The 17,267-nt window shown below is 42.5% G+C and overlaps 1 long non-coding RNA gene across 1 annotated transcript; it reads right to left on the bottom strand.

Moving 5' to 3' along the window:
* Nucleotides 1-4,547: 4,547 nt before the first annotated feature.
* Nucleotides 4,548-8,194, bottom strand: LOC134461893 (uncharacterized). The gene is made up of 5 exons (XR_010037458.1): nt 8,111-8,194; nt 7,911-7,999; nt 7,020-7,136; nt 6,128-6,216; nt 4,548-4,668 (listed from the first exon to the last, which is right to left on the bottom strand). It is a non-coding gene; the product is annotated as an uncharacterized LOC134461893 (long non-coding RNA).
* Between the last annotated feature and the right edge of the window lie 9,073 nt (nt 8,195-17,267).

Raw genomic sequence — 17,267 nt, 5'->3', positions numbered from 1 at the left:
TGTCAGTGTTTAATGTAAACACTCCTATCACTAGTCTCCTTAGTACTAACTGCAGAAGAAGAAAGTGACTCCCCTTGCGGCCATGCCATACTATGCTCTTATGACGTCTTTGGACGTACCCTCTTCCCTAACACACTGTACTCATTCATTACAACTCATTTCAACCTTTAAGTCACATTGTCTCTAAAATGCATTGTGTGTCGCTGTGTATGTCAAAATTGTGGGTCCGACGGATGAAATATCCGTCCTGAATTATCCAAAAATAGTCCAGGAAATGTCCTGGAAATATCCTGGAAAATGATTTTTGAAAAAGTGTGAGAACCCTGTCCCAGCTCATTCCTGCTGCTCCATGTTCCAACAGTTTAAAGAAATTATTCAAATATAAGAACTATGCTCTACAACTCCATGTTCCCACATTTTCAAGTAAAATAAGAGCACCAATAGGCCTAAAATGAATGCTAAAAATCTTAGTGATGTGGGACCAATGGGCTGTGGGAACATAGACACGCTCCCGTGGTGCCGCTTGTCTTCTGTACTTTCCCAACGAGTTTGTATCGTTCAAATGTATTTGTCAACAAAACAAATAGGTAAATCGACATGGAAGAGCCTTTTTCCCACCGTCTATTCCGTGCCCAGTGCTGTTTTTGTGAGGGCTTTCACATCACCATTTTGCCTCGCCTTTGAACTTGAAATGAAACACTCCCTGGCGTGATATTCGAAGGGTTCGAATATTCGAATTCATGTGATTTTCCTGAGCGAATATTCAAATGTTATTCTTGACAGCCCTAGTTGTCAAGTCCTGCCGGTTTTATTGTCAATTTCTCTACGTGCACGGCCGGGTCATACATCGAATTTGAAATTGCATTTCTTACTTTCCCATGCAGACACAGACATGTCGCAGGTATGGACAGTAGCATGTTAGCCTACAGACACTTAACTGCAAGACTAGATAACAAGACATGAAGAGGGCGTATTTTGCATCCCGCATCCGCATTTCCATCGTGTCTTGTGTAATATGATACTGTTGTGAAGTTTTGCTAATAATGTTGACGGTACCTCTATTCTAATGTTGAACAAAGATCCAGGGACAGGGAGAGTGGGTGTTCGTGCGAGACATGCTACCGATCAATGAGGAAGAATGAGAAACCTCACGACCAGTGTTGCCAAAAGAAAATCGGCCAAAGTCGCTATGGATTTGCTGAAAAGTCGCTAGATGACGCCATGACGTTACGTATGACGTAACAATGTCACGCACGGCACCTACAGAAAACATGCCCACATGCCTTCGTCCACAGTACAAATGGGCGGTGCTAGCTAATTTTTGGAGATCAGAGCTAATCTGCAGCCCTGGGGCCTCATGTACGAAGCTCACTTACGGACAAAAAAACCTACTTAAGTTGTTTTCCACGGCCACGGTCAGATGCACTAAAACAGACTAGACGTGGAAAACTGCAGATCTCCACGCGAATTTCAGGGCTGCTGTGGAAGTTTCCGTAAGCGGTACATTGCGTCTTTTTGGCGACACACAGAGGCATGCAGCGCAACTACATGTGTTGTACGCGGTCAGAAATATTGCAGATGTAGCCAGTTAAACGTAGATTTTATTGTTGAGGTGTGTGATTTAAAAAAGAAGAAGAAAACCACCTCAACCATATTATTGTTGAGGCAGCTGGTTAAAATGAAGCGGACTCATGAAACTATCCTGGAATTACAACGAAATTGGATGCCCATCAGTAGTTTTATTGTAAGTATTTGGTAGCAATTAAACATTGAATATTTTCTGGATCTGCGATGTGTCTTCTCACATTTGTTGTGAACGTCTTCACTGCGGTTACGTGGCGCTATTCCGACATGTCGCTATTCCGACATTGATGTCTATTGACGGAATACCGGCGCGAGTTATGCAATTTCTTTGGTTTGTGCTACTTTGCTCAGCTTTTACTAAGTTTAGGGAGAGTGCATACAGTTACCCTAACCCTGACCCTAACCCTAACCCTAACCCTACGGTATGTCAGCTGTCTGAATAGCGGTATGTCGGAATAGCGGTATGTCGGAATAGCGATTGCCCCCCCTTCACTGCAGTGCTTGTCTTTCTCTTTTAATAAGGCTACTGTAAAATTAGTCCATCAATTAACAGGTGATTTTCTAACTGAGTATTGGCTGCAAGTTATTCATACATGTGGCGTAGCCTACGTGTACATGTGTCATTTTTCTTATTTATACCCGACATAGGCCTAAATGTTTATTTCTCGGAAGCCTTGGCGACATCCTCTTCGCAATGTGTTTTGATGTAATGACTTGTATCAATTGTTGGGAAACCTGCATTGTACTGCAGTATAACGTGACAGTTTTTCCGCAGTACCCATTAACTATTACCAATGCCTGCTTTTATACACACCGAAGTAATTTTGTTAGGCTATTGCGCACAGCCTTTTTCCTTTCAAAATTAGCTACAGTGGAATCCGCTTATAGTGGTCACGTTTGTCCGAGCCAATTTGAACACTGTAAGCGGTTTATTACTAAAACCGAATTTGTATTGTTTCACCTCTTTTTTTGTCTCTACCTGTCTGCCAAAAATGAGCGATGAGAAAGACGAGGCTTAGGCCTATGCATTTCAAAGCATAGACCACGCACGGGTCGTCATCTCTTATGATGTCAAATAAGTTTGTAAAGTTCCCATTCCACAAACGTTTTCTGGCGAGTTTCTGCACAGTGTGATTCAGGTTATGCATGCAAAACGCCGCTAGACTGGGCACTTAAAATTGCCACACCGATAAATAGCACACTGTTGCATAGCATGCTGTACGGTACCCTAGCCTACAACGTGATTTTTTTTACACCGTTTAAAAAAGCCACGCTATAAGAACTGGTTGGAATTGGGGAAGTCGCGCTGGGCTTGCTGGCATAGGAGAGATGAGAAGGGCGAGGGGGAGTGGGAGGGACTCGTGGGGAGACGCAGCCTGGAGCAGTTTAAACACAAGGTAGCCTCCTGAGGAATGCCAAGCTTAGCCGAAATACCTCGTTGGCTCGTTTTTGGTAATTTTTCATACGTCTCGAAGAGCCTATGTTTTTCATTCCCAGAATATGAGAGCCACGATTCACGTGCTTGCTGCCCGGTGTCAACTCGTTAGGCTACGTTGGCTAGCGAGACAGAGGCATGTTTGCACAGCCTCATCACCGGAGAGGTTCTATGTAAACAGGTTGCGTCCCCACTCACTAGTCGAGCCATGGCTAGGACTGGGTACCGAAATTCAATTCTTTGATGGAACCGAATTAAAAGCTAAGGTTCTACTTGGAATCGAAACGTGCCTTGTCTGTCGGTTCCACGTTTCGGTTCCTGAAGTCTGACTGTCAGAGCCATCAAATGTGTGTTTAAGCACGCGGCCACAAGTGTCACAAACTGACCACGCTCCTCCTCTTCCCGTTTCGCACCTCATTTAAACGATTGATAATACAGCTGATATTCAACCAGCTGATTGTACTATTGAGAAACAAAAACATGCCGTCGAAAGCGTGGCTACCCAGACAGCAAAATGGGTCTGGCCCAGATCTGTGACAGATGTTGGCAGGCACTTGGGCCAGGTCCGCAATCCTGGTCTGGCCCGGTTTCTTATTTTACAATGGCGCTGAGCTGGAACAGGTCCGGATTACAGATCCGGAATGGATCTGGCCCAGGTCCAATCCACATGTTTGGAATTTGTGGCCGACCTGGGCCAGATCTGGCCCAGGTCCGTAATACGCATCTGACCATGATCTGGCCCTGATCCGTAATACACAGTTGGGGCTCATCTGGCCCATATCCGGACCTTATCCGGACCTTATCTGGGCCTGATCCGGATTAAAGGGATATTTAAAGGCATATGCCATTATTTTGGGGCTTAATACAGTTAAAATTGTTGGCTGGGGTTTATAAAGGTGGTAAAGTGTCTTATTTTTCATGTAAAAGCGTTGTCTTGCTTTGAGACGAGTTAAATTAGGTGGAGTATGTAGCTAAGCTAGTGAAAGTCAATGGATTGCTACACGGATCCATTGACTTTCACTATCTTAGCGACATGCTTCCTCTTCTAACTTGTCTTAAAACAAGACAACTGCTTACATGAAAAATAAGACACTTAACAACCTATATAAACCCTGGCCAACGATTTTAACTGTATTAAGCCCCAAAATAGTGGCATACCCCTTTAAAGGTGGACCATGGAATATTTTTAGTTGTTAATTTCCAGAATTCATTATGCCCATTCACAAATGTTAACTTTTTAACAGATATTTACCACCACCAAAGTATTCAACATGACTGGGAAATTTGCACTTTTCATACATGAAAAGGGGGATCTTCTCCATGGTCCGCCATTTTGAATTTCCAGAAATAGAAATTTTTAGCTGCAAAACTCACTACACTTTGGTATTCATGCAAAAATCTAAATTAGCAGTAGACAGCACAGTTTCAATGAGCACCATAGATGCAATACCTACTCTGGCCACAATTTTGCACAGTGCACCTTCAAGCAAGTGCAAACAATGTTTTTAAAAAATGAGCTGCTTACAAATTATGCATTTTAGTATTCTTTATTGTTTTGTTTCTTGTTGGGTGTGTGCCAAAGCAGTCGGCTGCCAGATCCATCTCCACATTTTTGATAGCGTTCATCTCTCCCTTGTTGCCTCTTCACACTGTAAGATATTAAAAAGCACACAAAGCAGAAGGGAAACGTTAGACTTAATGCAGATGTATGTGCAGGCACAAATTACATACGATTGTGAATGAACTGACACATACAGGTGCTGGCCAAAAAATTAGAATATCATGAAAATGTTTATTTATTTCCATAATTCCATCAATAATGTTACACTTTCATAGATTATAGATTCACGACCCACATTTTAAACTATGCCAATAATTTGTTTATTCTTGCATATTTTTGGCTTCAAGAAACCATGAATTAAGTAACTCACAAAATTAGAAGATTGTGATGAAATCACCATTCTCTTCAGAAAAAAAAGAAACGGGTCATATTGTCATATCAAATCAGTTAAAATTCTCGACTCTCTAAATAACATGTCAATGTTTAATATTTGGTTAGAAATGTAATCGCCTTAATCACGGCAATGATGTATTTAACATTTCAGTCAATGGCACACATGCTTGACAGCATCAAATGCAAATTTGTTTATCATGGTCTCATCAGAGTCAAACAAACTAAGGATATGGGTTACTGGAACCATGTCCTCTGATCTAATGACATCAAGATAAACAAATTGGCTTTAGATGGTGTCAAACATGTGTGGTGGTAAAAAGCGATGTGTACAAAGGAAAGTGCCTCATGCTGAAAGTCAAGTATGGTAGTGGGAGTGGCATGGCTTGGGGCTGTGTGGGTGCCATCAACAGTAGGAAGCTGAATTTCACCAAAAGAAATATGCTTGTCAACATGTACTGTAACTACTGAAACAGATCATGATACTCCCTATAGGATTTCATTCGAATCTCACACACATCAATTATAGCCAGGTGCAGACTCAAAATGTAAAAGTTAAATGCAAGGCAAAGATAAAACGCACAACAATGACCTCCCTTTTAATCCCTTTAAATTTCGAGACAATTCAGGCCAACACGGCCCCTTCTCAGACACTATGATAGGCGTGTACTCAATTTTGCACCAGCATAATTTCACAAAAATGGGCAAATATGTCATTTAAGTTATACAATTGGCCTTAATTTTCTTATGTAAGCTCAAAAGATGCTGTATTACACTTTTTTGGGCGTTTTGGGAATAACTTGTGTGTTCAAAATGTTACTTTTCAACAAGGGTATACTCATTATTGCTGTGCACTGTATATTTGAATAATTTCTTAAAAATGTGGGAACATGGAGCAGCAGGAATAAGCTGTGGGACCAATGGGCTGTGGGAACATGACCCCGTACACAGAACATACAGTCAACCTAGCCAAGTAGACCGTAGGTATTCCATGCACTTTCAGGCCACCACAGAACAGCATCAGGCAAGTTCTGGTTGAGTGTTGTACAACAAGTGTGTGTGTGTGTGTGTGAGAGAGAGAGAGAGAGTAAGTGAGAGTGAGAGAGTGTGCACACCAGCATGCATGGGCTTTAATGCATAACATAAAAACAACTTACTTAATACATTCTGATGACGTCCGAGGGCTTCTTGAATATGTAGTGAGGCCGACCCAGCAGAGTAGAAGTCCTGTCCTTTCATTTGAGTCCTACAGCAGAAAAAGAATAAATAATTATGAATAATAGTTATTGGGATTTCACTGTGAAAATATTTAGTACAATTGGCATCCATGTTTACAATTAGTTTAGTTTATTGGTTTATTTCATCAGGGACCATGTGCAAAGTACATTAGTTACATAGTAAAAAAAAAGATGACCTGCACCACATTATAGCTAAAAGCTTCCCTGGGCAGGTAAGAAAACATATAACACACACACTAAAATATGTCATATGCAAAAACTACCATATGCTCAGTGTCAAAACAGGTATGTGCAAAACTATTAGTGGTGACCAGACTGGGTACATGAAAGCCATTTCTTCACTCCAAGTGAGAATGAATAAAAGTTTGTAATGCCTTATATGTGGGTGGGAAGGGCATTCCATTATTTAGTTGCTCTGCAAAAACAGATTGTGCAAATTTATGCTGTTACCCAGCTTGGGAGGCTACTATTTCCTCTGGTGGTAGATCTAGTTGTTCTGCTAATTTGTTCAGAGCAAGGATAAAAGTTTTCAGAGGTGGTGGAGCAGAATTGTGAATAATTTTGTGCACAAGTTGCACAGCAGAATATAGAATTAGGTTGTCAAAACTGAGCAAGTAATACTTGTCCAGTATGGCACAACACAATGGTGAAATTGAGACGGACGCCTGTCCAAAACTTTAAGATTTCATGGTAGTCTTGTTAGCCTGAGACCAGCTTGACATTAGTGTAAATGAGACATTATCATGCCACTTACATATGTCTCAGCAGGATCAACAGTTAAAGAAGTTAAATTGTCAGCTCATACACTCACATGACAGTCCAAAAAGGTGTTCAGTGGCGGCTTCTTCTCTCACTTGCAGCTTCATACACATCGAGCGATGTTGATGCCAGGTCGATCAAGGAATGACTGTGCCTACTGTTTACAATTCTACCCAAAGCAAAAAGAAAAAGAAACACAAAAAGGTTGAAAGTTTGTCATAGAAATACATAGAACATACAATAAACCTATTCAAGTAGACAGTAGGTATTCTATGCACATTCAGGCCACCAAACAACAGCATCAGGCAAGCTCTTATTGCAGGGGTCCCCAAACTAAGGCCCGGGGGCCGGATGCGGTCCGCCATGCCCCTTTGACCGGCCCTCCACCTCTCTGCACCTCACTATTTGAACTGGCCCAAAGAAGCAATCCTCACAGAGGAAAAAAAAGATAAAATACATATTTTTTAAATATTTTATGTTGTTTATCAACAGGCCTTCCTACAGTTTAATTGTCACTAACCTAGTATGAATAACCAGAAGTTTCTTGTCTAGATAGTTTCTCATCTCACTGTAAACAGGCCTACCATTTCTATTGTATCGCTCATAAACTGTAAATCACCATATTTGTCTAACCTTTCCTTGCTATTTTTACATGGTTAAAAGCAAAACCTGTGGTATTTCAAATTGATGAACTTTTTTGTGCTATAAATTATGGGCTATAACAGGCAGTGGCCTAGTATACAGCCCACATGATTGATCCCGGCCCCTGATCACAGCCAGGAACGATAATGTGGCCCCCAGAGAAAAAGTTTGGGGATCCCTGTCTTATTGAGTGCTGTACAACAAGTGTGTGTGTGTGTGTGAGTGAGTGAGAGAGAGGGGGGGGGGGGGGCGCGCGTGCCAGCATGCATGGGCTTTAATGCATAACATAAAAACAACTTACTTCATACATTCTGGTGGTGTCCAAGGGCTTCTTGAATAAATAGTGAGGCCAACGCCGCAGAGCAGAATTCCTGTCCTTTCATTTGTGTCCTGTAGCAGAAAAAGAATAAATAAGTATGAATATTAGTTATTGGGATTTCACTGTGAAAATATATAGGCCTAGTACAATTGGCATCCATGTTTACAACTCTCGGCTCATACCTTCAAATGACAGTCCAAAAAGCTTTTCAGTGGCGGCTTCTTCCCTCACTTGATGCAGAGGCAGCTTGCTTCATACACATCGAGGTCAGGTCGATCAAGGAATGGCTGAACCTACCGTACAATTCTACCCAACCCAAAGCAAAGAGGAAAAGAAAGACAAAAAAAGTTTGAACGTTTTGCATACAACATGCATGCATGAGCTTTAATTCACAGTATTTTGATGAAGCCTAATCCATGTTATAGCCTATATCACAATGCAGTTATTAAACTAACAATACGGCCATTTAGGATTTGTGTAAATAGGCTACAACAATCAAGGAGTTACAAACTGCGTGATGTCAAATGAATTCAGCTCAAGGTGAGCTAATAGCACAACACAGAATGTTTGCTGCCGGCGGCACAACATGGATACGGTGATTATTAAGCCATCAGAAATTGATTGGAAATAATCGAACACATCATGTACATCACACTCGCACCTATACCTAGCTTTTTTGGCGAATGTTATACAAATCACAGCGGTAGTTACAGAACTACCGGTAGTAGTGCTAGTCGACTAGAAACTACCTTTGTTTCTGTCCCGTGTTGATAGGGTATGTTTGGGATGTTAGCATCATAAAAGATTATCACCATTACTGCTAACGCCGCTAAAATTGACTCAAATAGCCCGATCATGACACATTTTGAGTGGGTTCATCAAAAGCTTATGATGCCAGCCACAAAGACAGCAGCAAGTTAGCGCGATGCTGCGGTGTTATGATTCAGTGCTCGGCCAAGCCATTTCACGACACAACAGAGGAGGTAATTAACTCACTGGACTAAAACGCTGAAAGAGTAGTGGCGACGGCGAGTGAGTGTATTTTACTTCTACCATAGTATTAAGTTAAATAATTACTTACCATCATTGAATGATCAAGTCACGACAGTGCAGTGTTGGACGAGACGCGACACAGGCGGATAGTTGAGTTCAGCTGAGGTAAACTGAAGAACGGTCTCTCTCTCTGAGGGTTCCAAAGTGACAGTTGGGGAACAAATTCAGTTTTGGCGCGTCCGGATTGCTTTATGTGGCCCGCACCCGCCACTCGCCTTCAAATCGGACTGAATTATTTTATTATGGCGCGTCCGGATTGCTTATACAGGCCCGCATCCGCCAGGAGTCTTCAAAACTGACTGTCAAACTACTGGTCCGGATCGGAGCTGCCGCTGATCAGCAAAATGACTGTGACTGCTATGCGGATCTGCTGACTTGAAAACGGACCCGGCCCAAATCTAATTGCTGTCTGGGTATATTTCAGGAAAGTAGATAAGGAAGGAGCGCGCTGCAATAGCCTATCTGCGATAAACTAATAGGCTATCATGCAAGAATGGCAATACATCCAACCTGTTCAAACACCTGCTCTTGCATTCGATTAACTTGCGTGCGGAGTTGCAGCATCTTTACAACGGCACTGTCAACCTCAACTATGCTATAGGCCTACCGTCAACCTCAACCATGACCTCGACTCTTCAGGAAGATGTCTCTGACTCCTTGGAAACATGTTTTTCCATGAAAAGAGCTAACTTAGAAAGAACTGGTCTTGTGTTGGGGACGCACAAATGTAGCCTATTTAGACCGTCGGTTTAATTCGAGGGAACAAAGAACACAGCGAGAAAAAAAGATTTCCTCTCTATCCGGCTGGATAATAACGCCATTGTTTAGGCTTGAAGTAGCGGCCGCTTAAGGTTAAATAACTAACTTCGAACAAGCCCTAACACATGTCTGTAGGTCTAGGTTAAGGAGATCGCTGGCTGTTAGGAAAAAAATGACGAGATTAAAAAAATGGTTGGAAAGCGCTATTTTTTCACTTGCAACAGCGGCCGCTTACCGTTCAATAACTTTTGAATGAAAGAACATAAAAACGTGCCGTAAAAAACTGTAAAAAGCTAAGAATCTCAGCTTTCGAACAAGCCCTAACACATGTCTGTAGGTCTAGGTTAAGGAGATCGCTGGCTGTTAGGAAAAAATGACGAGATAAAAAAAAATGGTTGGAAAGCGCTATTTTTTTTCACTTGCAACAGCGGCCGCTTACAGTTCAATAACTTTTGAATGAAAGAACATAAAAACGTGCCGTAAAAAACTGTAAAAAGCTAAGATTCGCAGCTTTCGAACAAGCCCTAACACATGTCTGTAGGAGAAGGCGATCGCTGGTTATATATATATTTAGGCCTATATATCGTTTAGATTAGGACTCTTTAGCTTAGATTCACCATGGCGTGAAAGCACAGTGTTGTCGCGGCTACTTGCAGCAGCTGATCATACGGCCCAGTTCTAGTCCCTGTATGGAAATGCGTGCGAGACAGCACCATCGAGACCCCGTCAAGTTTCATGAATAGCCTATGAAGCCTAGTTGTGTTAGAACAGTTCTGCAGTACCTAGTAGAAAAGCCCCAGCTGTCGACAGACTGGGTAGCGTAGGCTACATTAAAAAATCATGTCAGGCACGCTTGACATAGGATTGGTACCAGAAGTGAAGTTGCACCGTACAGCAGAACAATTTTAATCAGACATGAGTACATTTATCAGTATCAAAACCGTTTAATATACTTGCCAAGCCATGCCGAGAGGACAACTTGCAGCATGCAATTATTCATGAATGCTGTATAGAATTAAATGCCTTTAACCCGCCATTGCTTAAGTCACGGAGCTCCGCCTTGTGGCAGGCAGGGAAACTCATGATTTACAGACCCGTTACGCCATCTACTGGCCACTTTGGGTAACTGCAGGTTTAATTCAGGGTTTCTAGGAACCGAAAATGGAACCGTTCTGGTACCGGAACCGAAACGAAGGAACCGGAAATGGAACCGGAACCGAAAATTGTCAATCAATACCCAGGCCTACCCATGCCTGCAGTTCACTAGGGTGCTGTCCGGAGAGCGCAGCCCATTCACTGTATGGAGTTTGCACTCCTCGGTTGGCGCCCCTAGAGTAGGCTACAGTAGGCTACCACCCGGAAAAGTGGCGAGTTGAGTCTCGCGCAATAAACCTCTCTGGCATAGGGCAGAAGCAGACGTCGGGAAAGGAATCGCGGGAGTAAAAAATGAAATACATGTAGCTACACTGAGTTTTTCAGTAATTTTTGCACATGTTTACATTCATAAAATGAACATTATATGCGGATTTAACAAATTATTTAAACAGCATTTGTATAGAAATGATTCTGTCCCAAGCTTTTTGATCTATATAAGCGGTTGATTACTATATCCGTGACCACTATAAGCGGATTCCACTGTACCTCCGAAACAGCGTCTTCACCTTGTATCATGAAATGTATTTCCCGCATTCCCTTTCCAATTCTTTCAACCAATTCAATGCACATGAATGGGTCTGTTCCTACTAATTAGAATATTCGTATAGAATATTTATGGGAGGAGGCAAGGCGGAGACTTGGGCCTAGGTGTGCTCGTGCATGTGCGCAAGATTTCACGGCAAAACCTGGTTACGCGCTTATTGATACATCCAGATTTTTTTGTCCGTAAGTAACTTTCAAGATTTTTGCGCCCGCACTTTCTTGGTAGGAAATCCACGTACTTCTTTGTACATGAGGCCGCTGCTCGTGAGAAACACTTCTGACGGCAGCTCGTCAGAATTATGTGGAAAAACGATGAATTTGTCACTGAAAATGCCCGTTTTAAAGTCGCTAGATGAGTCTTTTGTCACCAGTGCCAGGGATTCACTGCGGTCAGCCTGCTAGTGCTCATTTAAATTTGTCATACCGGTATGCATATCCCAAGGAGCCGTTGTGGTACCTCTTGTGATACGCTCTGGATTCTCATGCCCCCTGTATCTGCTTGTAGGGTAGACCGAGTAAAGTTAAATGCAGGGATCTAATTCCAAAGTGTTGGCATAACATACATGACAGTCCCAAAACATTTGGTGACCATATCGAAGATTGTATAATTTCAATTCATGTTGACATTCGGTCCCTGCCATATCTTTGTCCCATATCGCTTGCCGTAGCTTTCCTGGTGAACCAGAAGCTATGTGTAGGGGGCTGGGCTACACAAACCTTCTGGTACACCTGTGATTCGCTCTCCTCCTCCGTTTACGAAATAAACGGGGCAGCATGACGAATCAGGATCGTAGGGAGGGATTTCAGTGGGTATGACGTTTATCGAACGCAACTCCCTCCCCCAGGGTCCCCGCCCCCACCCTGAATCTCAACAGTAATGGCGGCGTGCGAGGAGTTATCATGCGTCGGGATGGAAGCAGTAATTTCAGCGGTGTTATCCAAAATACCTCAAGTTGATTTTCTAAAGGATGTTGTTCTGTTTTGGTTCCCGACCTGGCAGCGCTTACGTGACGACACGTCCTACGTCACAAAGCTTCAACGTTAGTGGTCGAAGTGTCATGTCATTCATATGAGGTTGCTCCAACCGCGTGCAAGCATCTTTTGACTAAACCCCGCCTGCGGAGAGGCGTGAAAGGGCAGTGTACCAGTAGCCTGTTACTTACAGGCTACTGGTTCACCAGGAAATGCCGTAGCCTCATACAAACAGATGTACATGTGTACATAAATTCCTGTGCGTATCACAAAATCTGCCACACCGTAGTGCATCATGTATCACGTCTGTCTCTACCCGCCACTGATAATGCATTGTGCGGTGTCGTGGGGAGGGAGACTTAAGGGTCTTACACACCAGCGCAGTAAAGCGTTGCGGAACGGCCGCGTTTTTTACCGGCGTCTGTGAAAATACATTGAAACATATCTGTCCTCACACACCAACCGGCGGTAGTTGAGCGTCAGCGGCGCGGGAGCCGGCTCCACGCCGCGCTGCATTTGGAAAATAGAACTCGAGCGTATTTTTCACTGGCGGTGTCTCATTCAAATGAATGGCAAAGTAGCACGCTAGCTTAAGCTGTGTGGTTCTTTTGAACAGGACTGGCCGCGCACGCCGACGCTGTCAGTGTGAAAGGCAGAAAAAAACACAACGGCCGAAACTAAGCAGAAAGGCCGCGTTCATCCCGCCTTGGTATGTTTTGGCCCTGATTTGCCTCACACAAGACAAGCGAAATAGTCGCTAGATTCGGCCAGATTGAGCCTGCTAATTCGCTATATGATTTTTTTTTTGTCGCCAGAGGTGGCCAAAAGTCGCTAAATTGGCAACACTGCTCATGGCCTCCGAGTACGTTTTAAAATAATTTCCTTAACAATGACATCATTCGTGTTTTACGGTTTTTCTACATGTCCAAAGGATCATCCAGACAACTTGGGACAAGATGGTAACGAATCGTTTGTTAGCAACACAACTCTATTTGCTTGAAGAAATGTCACCCTTCTTCCAACAGGTGTCCCTGAAACTCCAAAGGAATTCGCCTAGTTGTTAACAATTTCACTCCTTTTGACTACCATAGCCTGCGTGAACGAAATTTACTTTCTTTGTCGAGTTTCTAATTGCCCCATTTTTTTTTGTACATAACATGAATAAGTATAGTTGTCATCTTTAAAATGCTTATGAATGTTTATTGTACAGCTCCTTTGTTCTGTGTAATAGCAAAATAACAGAGACTAACACAAGATAGAAAGATATATAAGTTTTATATAATTATATGAATACCTTTAACAGCTTACAGATAATCAATATCCAAAATTATTAATCACATATTCACAGACATATTGGACAAATCAATAAGGCCTTACTTACTTTCAAAAACTGTTAATGCTGGGCTATGCAAAAAAAAAAATGCATGGAATGATTCAGTTCAGTCCATGCCTTCACTAGAGGGCCGTTTTGATAATTGGACAAAATGCATGCGACAGAAAACAACTGGTCAATACTCCCTGTGACCGATAAAGGGATCTCTCCACTAATCAGGTTGTTCTCTTTTAAAGGGACAGTTTGGTCAATTTCAACATGCAGTTGTAATGCTCACACTACCCTGGACTTGTCAGTGCCTGAGATTTTTTTTTTCTTCTTCTTCAGCCGTTTCCGAGATCCTGGTCATTGTAATGGGGGCAGCTCTTTGTTTACATTAAAAAAAAAAACATTTTTATTTATTCCCAAAAACATCCAAAAGGTTATAAAACATCAGCAGACAACCAGCAAACAGCAGTACCTTTTGGGAAAATATTTGGAGTTGGCCTATGTTTCATTTTTTAAAAATGTAAACAAACGCTGCCCCCATTAGATTTGCTCATATCTCTGAAAGGGCTGAGCCGAAAAATGTGGCATCACCAGGTACTGACAAGTCAAGGGTAGCGTGAGCAATACAACTGCATGTTGAAATTGACCAAACTGTCCCTTTAATACATCGCTCCACATCGAACCTGAGGCTGGCAATTTGCTGGGTCTGCTGACATCCTCTTTTGACATGGGGTTGTTTTTGACTAGGAAAGCAGGTCTGTAAATTTTACAGGGACAGATATCCTCAACAAGGAAGCCCTTGTCGACCATTTGTGGGGTTAGCAGCTTAGTGATGCCAGACTTCCTGGATCTCTTTGTCACTCAGTGACCCGGCATATAGTGGTGATACAAAAGTGATCACACCATGTGCCGCTATGACAATCATGGCCTTGAAGGTTGGGTGGGACTTGTACGTTGAATATACTTCACTCTGGAGAAGAAACAAGGAGGGCGACTGACAGAATAACTCTGTGCAGTCAAACACCACCTGCGTGTCGGGGAACATTTTAAATTCTGGGGGTAGATGTGCCCTCACAACATCTGGGGAGATCCACAGCTGAATGGAGCCTAGAAGGTGATAGAGGAAGTGAGTCCAGGTTGTAATTACTGTGCTAGCTGTGGAAGGGTGCATTTCGTACTGTTAATATTAATTGTCCTTCATCCTCATGGGCATACCTTCATGTAATCTGCTTTCAAAGCCTTGTAGATGGCGTCGCAGGTCTCCGGTACAATTTTGGCCACTGTTGAATGGCCCACTCTAAACAGGTATGACAGGCTTTTGAAGCTGTCCCCTGTAAAGCGAGTTATTAACATTAGGTTCTGTCATGCTTGGAGGATATTAGCTAACATGTTTAACATTATCGTTATTATTATTGTTGTTGTTACTAGGCCTATGTGTTCTCAGTTTAACTGATTTAAACATCAGACGTGTGTTAATGTTATAGAGCCTCTAGGCCTATGGCGTGACTGTTTGCTTTAAAATAAAAAACTATTAAACTGACCTGTGGCCATGAAACGCAAGGTGATCATCAGTCTCTCTCTCGGGGATATAGAGTTCGAAAGTGACGTCACTTCCCCCGATTTCAATGGACCTCAACAGCGTTTTTAGCCGAAAATCATAGCATGTAATCCAATGGCGGTATTAAAATGATATTTCAATCCCCTCGAGTTGTGCCACGAGCTCCATATATGTTGGTTCTGACATTTTTGCTTAATTTTTCGTACGAACCCCCAAACTTTTTAGAAAGCTGTGTTTCTTCACATTTTTCATGCCGACGGCCTCGGAACAAAACATTGATACTTCTGCATGAATAATCTTTATCTAGCCTCTTAAACAGCATATTTGTAGCCCAGCGCATATCATGACTGAGATCAGAAGATATTTACTCCCTACCCTGTTGTTAGATGGTCAGCTTAGGTCCCGTGAAATGCGGAACTAAGGGGTGGGACTTTCAAGCTCTATACAATCTCTAAAATTTGTATTTTGTCTCCGAATAGCAGGGGAAATTTATGTAGTCAAGTTGGGTTGGGGATAGTCTTGTAAAATTAGCATACGCTAAATTTTCCCATTTTTACCTGCACACGGCCATCCCAAGTAGCCCATTTGGGCGGGTAACTGCCCAATCTAGCAACACTGCCCTAGGAGGACCAGGTTTTTTATTAGTAAGGCACCTCTGATCCAAACCCCCCAGCTGAGGGATCTACAGTGAGGAGAATAAGTATTTGATCCCTTGCTGATTTTGTTGGTTTGCCCACTAATAAGGACATAATCATTCTATAATATTAATGATAAAATGTATTCTAATATAGAGAGACAGAATATCAAAAAGAAAATCCAGAAAATGACTTTGAAGAATATATTTTAATTGATTTGTATTCCATTGAGGAAAATAAGTATTTGACCCCTCTAGTCAAAGAAGACAAAATTACTTGGTGGCAAAGCCCTTGTTTTCTCATACAGAGGTCAGATGTTTCTTTCAGTTAATGACAATATTTGTGGATATACAGATGGTGTAACTTCAATCTGCTCATTACCGTGCCGTGCCGCGGCAGCGCACCGTGATCATTACACCCTGTGGCCATTCGGAATGCGGGGGGCAGTATAGCACTGCTTTTGCAGAGCAGCGTCTGCCTGTGCTTGTGCGTCTGTCTGTGCTTCCGTGCTTGTCCATCCCCCAGTTTTAGTAGTAGTAGAAATACAGTCAGCAAATTGCATGTTTTATTTAGCATTGGGCATTTGATAATAACACAAGTGGAAGACCACCATGTGAATTTAAACTCGACTTTTTTTCTGTCTTGCATTCACCGTCTCCCAATCCGTCCCTAACTTAGGCCTATTTCGGCACTATTCAAGCCAGGAACGGGTATCCTCAGGATACAGAGTTTGCATACCTACAATTTGAACCGGTTAAGACAATTAAAACCGACTCAATCAGACAGGAACACCATTGTAATTAAGTGTGTCCCGTAACGCCAGCATGAGAGAGATCGAATTTTAAATTTGGCGACGACATTCTGTCTTCAAAACTGGCATCGGCCGCTTCCAATTTAGGACCATAGGCCTATTCAACCGTTTCCACAACCTCACTGATCACAGTTGCTTCATCTCTAATGCCAGGGCTAAGAACAACGAAAATAGCAAAACAGAGTAGGCTAATAAACCGTAATGGAGAGACTGAGGAGACATGAAATCAAGCGGCGGAGTTCGGACCATTTTGAGTGGACCGATATCTGTGTGTAGCCCTATCAAGCAAGCCTGTCTGTCTCATTTGTGCGATGAGCACAAAAACACAAATTGAACCACTTGTATAGTGTGAGTCAAACAGACATGAACAACATTGTAGCCTAATGAAGTAGTGCCCCGTCATGTCAGCATGAGAGAGGTGATTTTACATTTGGCGACGACATTCTGTCTTTAAAACTGGCGCATGCCGCTTCCCCTATTGCAGGCTATTAGGCCTACCTGATCTACACTGTCGTTACCACAAAAAACAAGG

Source organism: Engraulis encrasicolus, chromosome 1, assembly GCF_034702125.1.
Source record: "Engraulis encrasicolus isolate BLACKSEA-1 chromosome 1, IST_EnEncr_1.0, whole genome shotgun sequence".
NCBI lineage: Eukaryota > Metazoa > Chordata > Actinopteri > Clupeiformes > Engraulidae > Engraulis > Engraulis encrasicolus.
This window is presented reverse-complemented; position numbering and strand designations above follow the sequence as displayed.